Raw genomic sequence first — 8804 nt, forward strand, 5'->3', positions numbered from 1 at the left:
GTTGGAAGTGTTTCCAGGGTTGATATGATCAAGCATCGCACGCTCCCTCTACCATCGAGATTGGTATTAAAACCTAAATAATTGTTATTTGGTGTTTGAGTTGAGCATAGACATGATTGGATTATGTCTATCGCAATACGGTTATTCATTTAAAGAGAATAATGGTTACTCTGTTTATTTGAATAATACCTTCAAATGGTCTTACACCTGAAATGAATGGTTTATTGAATCTCGATCGTAGTGATACACATGTTCATGCCAAAAGATAGTAATGATAGTACCACCTACTTGTGGCACTGCCACTTAAGTCATATCGGTATAAAACGCATGAAGAAGCTCCATGTTGATGGATCTTTGGGCTCACTCGTTTTTGAAAGGTTTGAGACATGCGAACCATGTCTATTGGTGTATATGCATGAAGAAACTCCATGCAAATGGACCGTTTGGACTCACTTGATTTTGAATCACTTGAGACATGCAAATCATACCACATGGGCAAGATGACTGAAAGCCTCGTTTTCAGTAAAATGGAACTAGAAAGCAACTTGTTGGAAGTAATACATTTTGATGTGTGCAATCCAATGAGTGCTGAGGCATGTAGTGGATATTGTTATGTTCTTACTTCACAGATGATTTGACTAGATGTTGAGTATATTTACTTGATGAATCACGAGTCTGAATTATTGAAAGGTTCAAGTAATTTCAGGGTGAAGTTGAAAGATCATCATGACAAGAGGATAAAATATCTATGATATGATCATAGAGATGAATATCTGAATTACGAGTTTGGCACAGAATTAAGACATTGTGGAAATTGTTTCACAACTAATACAGCCTGGAACACCATAGTGTGATGGTGTGTCCGAACATCATAACTGCACCCTATTGGATATGATGCATACCATGATGTCTCTTATCGAATTACCACGATAGTTTATGGGTTAGGCATTAGAGACAACCACATTCACTTTAAATAGGGCACCACGTAATTCCGATGAGATGACACCATATGAACTATGGTTTAGAGAAACCTAAGCTGTCATTTCTTAGAAGTTTGGGGCTGCGACGCTTATGTGAAAAAGTTTCAGGCTGATAAGCTCGAACCTAAAGCGGATAAATGCATCTTCATAGGACACCCAAAACAGTTGGGTATACCTCCTGTCTCAGATTCGAAAGCAATAAGGGATTGTTTCTAGAATCTGGTCCTTTCTCGAGGAAAAGTTTCTCTCGAAAGAATTGAGTGGGAGGGTGGTGGAGACTTGATGAGGTTATTGAACCGTCTCTTCAACTAGTGTGTGGCAGGGCACAGGAGTTGTTCCTGTGGCACCTACACCAATTGAAGTGGAAGCTTATGATAGTGATCATGAAACTTCAGATCAAGTCACTACCAAACCTCGTGGGATGACAAGGATGCGTACTACTTCAGAGTGGTACGTAATCCTGTCTTGGAAGTCATGTTGCTAGACAACAATGAACCTACGAGCTATGGAGAAGCGATGGTGGGCCTGGATTCCGATAAATGGCTCGAGGCCATAAAATCCGAGAGAGGATCCATGTATGAAAACAAAGTGTAGACTTTGGCAGAACAGCTCGATGGTCGTAAGGCTGTTGAGTGCAGATGGATTTTAAAAGGAAGACGGACAATGATGGTAAATGTCACCATTAAGAAAGCTCGACTTGTCGTTAAGAAGTTTCCGACAAGTTCAAGGAGTTGACTACGGTGAGACTTTCTCACTCGTAGCGATGCTAAGAGTCTGTTGGAATTATATTAGCGATTACTGCATTATTTATGAAATCTTGTAGATAGGATGTCAAAACATTTTTTCCTCGACGATTTTCTTGAGGAAAGGTTGTATGTGATACAACCGGAAGGTTTTTGTCAATCCTGAAAGATGCTAATAAGTATGCAAAGCTCCAGCAATCCTTCTAAGGACTGGAGTAAGCATCTCGGAGTTGGAATGTATGCTTTGATGAGATGATCAAAGATTTTGGGTTTATACAAAGTTTATGAGAAACTTGTATTTCCAAAGAAGTGAGTGGGAGCACTATAGAATTTCTTATGAGTATATGTTGTTGACATATTATGGATCAGAAATGACATAGAATTTCTGGAAAGCATATAGGGTTATTTGGAAAGTGTTTTTCAATGGAAAGCCTGGATCAAGCTACTTGAACATTGAGCATCAAGATCTATAAGGATAGATCAAAACGCTTAATGGTACTTTCAAATGAGCACATACCTTGACATGATCTTGAAGGTGTTCAAGATGGATCAGTCAAAGAAGGAGTTCTTGCCTGAGTTGTAAGGTATGAAGTTAAGACTTAAAGCTCGACCACGGAAGAAGAAAGAGGAAGGATGAAGGTCGTCCCCTATGCTTTTATCATAGGCTCTCTACAGTATGCTATGCTGTGTACCGCACCTGAAGTGTGCCTTGCCATGAGTTAGTCAAGGGGTACAAGAGTGATCCAAGAATGGATCACAGACAGCGGTCAAAGTTATCCTTAGTAACTAGTGGACTAAGGAATTTTCTCAATTATGGAGGTGGTAAAAGAGTTCGTCGTAAAGGGTTACGCCGATGCAAACTTTAACACTAATCCAGATTATTCTGAGTAGTAAACTGGATTCGTATAGTAGAACAGTTATTTGGAATAGCTCCAATAGAACGTGGTAGCTGCATCTAGGAGATGCCATAGAGATTTGCGAAGTACATACGGATCTGAATGTTGCAGACCCGTTGACTAAAACCTCTCTCACAAGCAACATGATCAAACCCAGAACTCATTGAGTGTTAATCACATAGTGATGTGAACTAGATTATTGACTCTAGTAAACTCTTTGGATGTTGGTTACATGGCGATGTGACCTGTGAGTGTTGATCACATGGCGATGTGAACTAGATTATTGACTCTAGTGCAAGTGGGAGACTGTTGGAAATATGCCCTAGAGGCAATAATAAATTAGTTATTATTATATTTCCTTGTTCATGATAATCATTTATTATCCATGCTATAATTGTATTGATAGGAAACTCAGATACATGTGTGGATACATAAACAACACCATGTCCCTAGTAAGCCTCTAGTTGACTAGCTCGTTGATCAATAGATGGTTACGGTTTCCTGACCATGGACATTGGATGTCATTGATAACGGGATCACATCATTAGAAGAATGATTTGATGGACAAGACCCAATCCTAAGCCTAGCACAAGATCATGTAGTTCGTATGCTAAAGCTTTTCTAATGTCAAGTATCATTTCCTTAGACCATGAGATTGTGCAACTCCCGGATACCGTAGGAGTGCTTTGGGTGTGCCAAACGTCACAACGTAACTGGGTGGCTATAAAGGTACACTACGGGTATCTCCGAAAGTGTCTGTTGGGTTGGCACGAATCGAGACTGGGATTTGTCACTCCGTGTAAACGGAGAGGTATCTCTGGGCCCACTCGGTAAGACATCATCATAATGTGCACAATGTGACCAAGGAGTTGATCACGGGATGATGTGTTACGGAACGAGTAAAGAGACTTGCCGGTAACGAGATTGAACAAGGTATCGGGATACCGACGATCGAATCTCGGGCAAGTATCGTACCGCTAGACAAAGGGAATTATATACGGGATTTATTAAGTCCTTGACATCGTGGTTCATCCGATGAGATCATCATGGAACATGTGGGAGCCAACATGGGTATCCAGATCCCGCTGTTGGTTATTGACCGGAGAGTCATCTCGGTCATGTCTGCATGTCTCCCGAACCCGTAGGGTCTACACACTTAAGGTTCGGTGACGCTAGGGTTATAGAGATATTAGTATGCGGTAACCCGAAAGTTGTTCGGAGTCCCGGATGAGATCCCGGACGTCACGAGGAGTTCCGGAATGGTCCGGAGGTAAAGAATTATATATAGAAAGTGCTATTTCGGCCATCGGGACAAGTTTCGGGGTCACCGGTATTGTACCGGGACCACCGGAAGGGTCCCGGGGGTCCACCGGGTGGGGCCACCTGCCCCCGGGGGCCACATGGGCTGTAGGGGGTGCGCCTTGGCCTATATGGGCCAAGGGCACCAGCCCCAAGAGGCCCATGCGCCAAGAGAAGAGGGAAAGGAAGAGTCCTAAAGGGGGAAGGCACCTCCGAGGTGCCTTGGGGAGGAGGGACTCCTCCCCTGGCCGCACCCTTCCTTGGAGGAAGGGCCAAGGCTGCACCTCCCCCCTCTCCCTTGGCCCTATATATAGTGGGGGGAAGGGAGGGCAACCTAACCTAAGCCCTGGCGCCTCCCTCTCCCTCCCATGACACATCTCCCTCCTCCCGCAACGCTTGGCGAAGCCCTGTTGGAATCCCGCTACTTCCACCACCACGCCGTCGTGCTGCTGGATCTCCATCAACCTCTCCTCCCCCCTTGCTGGATCAAGAAGGAGGAGACGTCGCTGCTCCGTACGTGTGTTGAACGCGGAGGTGCCGTCCGTTCGGCGCTAGGATCATCGGTGATTTGGATCACGACGAGTACGACTCCATCAACCCCGTTCTCTTGAACGCTTCTGCGCGCGATCTACAAGGGTATGTAGATCCACTCCTCCCTCGTTGCTATATGACTCCATAGATAGATCTTGGTGACACGTAGGAAAATTTTTGAATTTATGCTACGTTCCCCAACATATCCCACTATCAGAAAATGCTACAGAGGATTTTATTGCTTGGAATCACACAAAATGATTTTCCTTTACAGTCCGATCAATATATTATGTTGAGTGGGAAAACCAATTTGGATCGAGATGTTCGAGTATTCAAAGCACATCTAATATGAACCCAATTTGAGAAACTGTTTGGAAGCTGAAAATACCTAGCAAAGTTAAGATCTTCGTATGGCGGGCGCTGCATGGCTTGACCCGTGGCATGGCTGTGCTGGCTCGACGACATACCAAAGTTTCATCACTATGCCCTGTGTGTCGTTCTGGCCTGGAAGACATCAAACATCTAATTTTCAGTTGTCCAAGAGCAGTTTTAGTTTGGCGTGCACTGGGATTAGATGTCATCATTAAGCAAGCTCTTAGCGTGGATCGTTCTGGCTCAGTAGTACTTGAAGAATTGTTGCGCTGATCGCGGGGGAGCTCATCGGTGCTTGGGCAGCTGGGCCTACATGAGACATTGGCAGTTGGCGCGTGGTACATTTGGTGGGAAAGAAGTGAAGCATGCAAAGGAGAAAGAGTTAAACCCCCAAACAACACAACTTTTGCTATTCATGCGATAACGGGCAACTCGGCAAGAAGACCGGGCAACATCCAAGGCTTGAAGTATACATGGGAGAAGCCAGAACTAGGATCATACAAACTAAACTTTGGTACATATTTTTCCGAGCATGGTACTGGAGCCATTGCTGCGATCGTGTGTAACTGCAGAGGAGAAGCTATGGCAGGTGTGGCGGAACCCTTCACATATGCAGATAGCTCTGCTACGGCAGAAGCTTTAGCCCTTCGCCGGGGTCTTCAATTGATCAACCAAATTGGCTGATCAAATGTGCTGGTTGAATCAGACTGCCTTGAGGTTATCATGGCATGCAAAAGATGATGTGGATATTTTGCCGCCTTACTCTACGATCTTAGCGGATTGCTTTCTCTATGCCCATGAGTGAATTCAATCCGTTTTTAGCACTGCCCAACGGAAGCTAATGGCTTGGCACATTTCTTAATATGATGCTTTATGCTTCATATTACTATCTAATGATATGTTGCCATCCTATGATGTCTGAGTAGATTTTTGTTGTCCTATCGATAATTGGTAAATTGCTATGGTTGATTTAATTTGCTTGTGGTTATGTTGATGTCCTTTGGTGCCCATCATATAAGCGCGCGTGTGGATCACACCATAGGGTTAGTTGTATATTGATAGGACTATGCATTGGAGGGCAAGGGTGACAGAAGCTTCTTCCTAAACATAGAAATTTACATATGGGATTGAAGGGGGACCAATATATATCTTAATGTTATGGTTGGGTTTTTACCTTAATGATCGTTAGTAGTTGCGAATGCTTGTTAATAGTTCCAATCATAAGTGCATAGAGTTTCAAGTAAGGGATGACATGCTAGCAGTGGCCTCTCCCACATAAAAACTTGCTATCGGTCTAGTAACGTAGTCAATTGCTAAGGGACAATTCCGCAGATCCTACCACCACTAATCCACACTCATTTTACTAAATTGTTTCTTTAAACATCACCTAACTTTTATTTCCACGTTCTTTATTATCTCGCAAACCTATCCTACCACACATACAAAGTACTTCTAGTCTTATTTCTTGTTCTAGGTAAAGCAAACGTTAAGTGTGCGTAGAGTTGTATCGGTGGTCGATAGAATTTGAGGGAATATTCGTTCTACCTTTAGCTGCTCATTGGGTTCGACACTCTTATTTATCAAAAACGACTACAAACGATCCCCTATACTTGTGGGTTATCACCTATCCATAAAACAACAACCGAACAAGGTACACCGTCAGTGGCGGAGCTGCAATACTGAACCTAGGCAGACCAGTACAAAGCAAAAGCCCACTTTTTTCCTCTCATAGTCTAGTCTGGCCTTAATACCTCACTGTTTTAGCTAATTAAGGTCTGGGCGGGCCATGGCCTATTTGGGCTGGATGTAGTTCGCATCCAGCGTACACGGCCGAATGATGCAAGATGATGAAGCAACCTTCTTACAAAGCCAATCTTAGGGTAATCGGATCAAGCAAAATGCACGCGATTACGCGACAACATAGGAAGATTAGAGTACAACGACATGCCACATCCTGAAACACCTAAGCTTCACGATAACACCCTCAAGAGAGAGCACGACACAAACCGTCGCTGCTGCTCAGTCCACCAGACAAAGATTCATCTATGCACAACGTCCGATCACCCATTACTTATCAGTCACTGCAACCACACTCCTTACTTCTAGATCTTCGTTTTCATACAACTCCATACAATGTTCATGTCATCTACGTACATAAAACAAACTAGCTACCATAATTCTACTCGTCGTCATGGATATGTTGATGACCTTCTTGGCGAAGCCACTGAACTTGTGGTTGTTGTTTGCGGGGTGAATTTCGGCGCCTCCTCCTCCTCGTCTGCGACTGCGAAGACTTGTTCCGGCTTCACATCAGCCTCGTGGAAAAAGCGGCAATTTGTCGCCACCTTCATCTCGAACTGGATGGAGCCGAGGATCGCATGTTCCTCTGTTGCCTCATCCGCTTGCAAGCTCGACCTCCTCCAACGCATCCTCCATGCCAAATCTACCATGCTTGGCGCCTCCCCCTTTCATCTCCTGCACCACTCCTGCTCCAACGATACCTCCACCTTCTCCTACTTTGGCTCTTCCCAAGAGTTTGGAGGCATTGTGCCTGGCTCGATGTGCCTGGACGGTGCTATAAAGACCTGAATCTGTTAGGATCCAAGTCTGCATACTTATTGTGCTATCCCTAGATTGTAACTAGCACAGATAGTGACAAGAGTAGATATCAGTAAAATATACATCATTTACTACAAAACAATGGATCTAGGATTACATATACATACCATTGGCACAATTTAGTGTTGTCACATTACATCGAGAAAATAGATAATTCTAAGTTAGGACTCCATCAACGTCATTGGGCTCGTTGAGTGTAGACTCATGACCCTTCACCTCTTAATACATTTGTCATCTGCACATGACAAGTGATGATGCGTAGGTGGAATGTACTTGCACGTTGCAAAAAATATATTATAACAGAGTATATATATGCAAGGTAAGTCAAAGAATTCCTAAGGGTTTTGTTTGTCGTTAAGCCAATTTTCACAGGCACTAAAATTTGCAAACTTTTTTAAAATGTAAATATTTATTAATATATAGGGTTAGAGTGAAACACTTGGGTAGATATACCAAGGCTCAATCCCCAACATGGATAAAATCATACTTAGGGCTGAAGTGAAATACACCATTGTGTTAAATCCCCAACCTAGAACCCTTATGCTTCTTCAGTTCAAGTCCTTAGCTACTCAAATTTCCCATAACGAAGGGCGCGGTTAGTCAATTAGGTTTGACTCTATAGAGTTTGTACATGTTTCCCACATGATACAATCAATCCAATTTTTTTGCTATGCACTTTGGTGCATGACTGTGAGGAGATTGTGATGCCGCCTTTCCAAAGCGTCATCCTCCACTTAGTCCTACTCCACCCCTTTCCGTGCCAATTAAGGCCCCTCTTCGATGGCGGTATCAAAGTAATGGATTTCGGTAAGAAAAACTAAGGCAGATCCAAAATAGCATGCGGCTATACTGGAAGTTACTTCACATTTTAACTTGGAAGATCTCGACTTGCTGCGGTCCTCACCAAAATCTATGTGCATGTCCTTAGTCGAGTGCAATTACTCAAGTGTGCAATCCCCCTCCCCCTCTCCGGTCGGGCGCAATCACTTGGTGTGCAAGACTCCAGTTGGGCGCAATCACTTATAGACCTTCCATCGATCCATTTTTCCCAGAGAGTAGAAATAAACAAAACATGTTTTGTTTCAAAAAAATATCATAATACAATGCTCCACAAAGAGCAAGTTTAAAGGTTTTTAACAAGTTTCGCTTTTCAATCCATTCCTTTCTATAAACGTGGCCAAGCATAAGCATAAATATAAGCTTGACCTAGGGCTTTAACTAGCAATCTATTACTTTGTAAATTTTTGGTAAAATACTATACATGTTACAGGCACGCGAGGCGCATCTCCACCCGGATATTCGCTCGACGCTCTGGGGTTAGCAATTTTAGTAGGTTACCTTAGTGTTGACCATGGAGGCCGACA

The sequence above is a fragment of the Triticum urartu genome, chromosome 3A (genome assembly GCF_056163025.1).
Source record: "Triticum urartu cultivar PI428250 chromosome 3A, HENAU_Tu73, whole genome shotgun sequence".
Taxonomy (NCBI): Eukaryota; Viridiplantae; Streptophyta; class Magnoliopsida; order Poales; family Poaceae; genus Triticum; species Triticum urartu.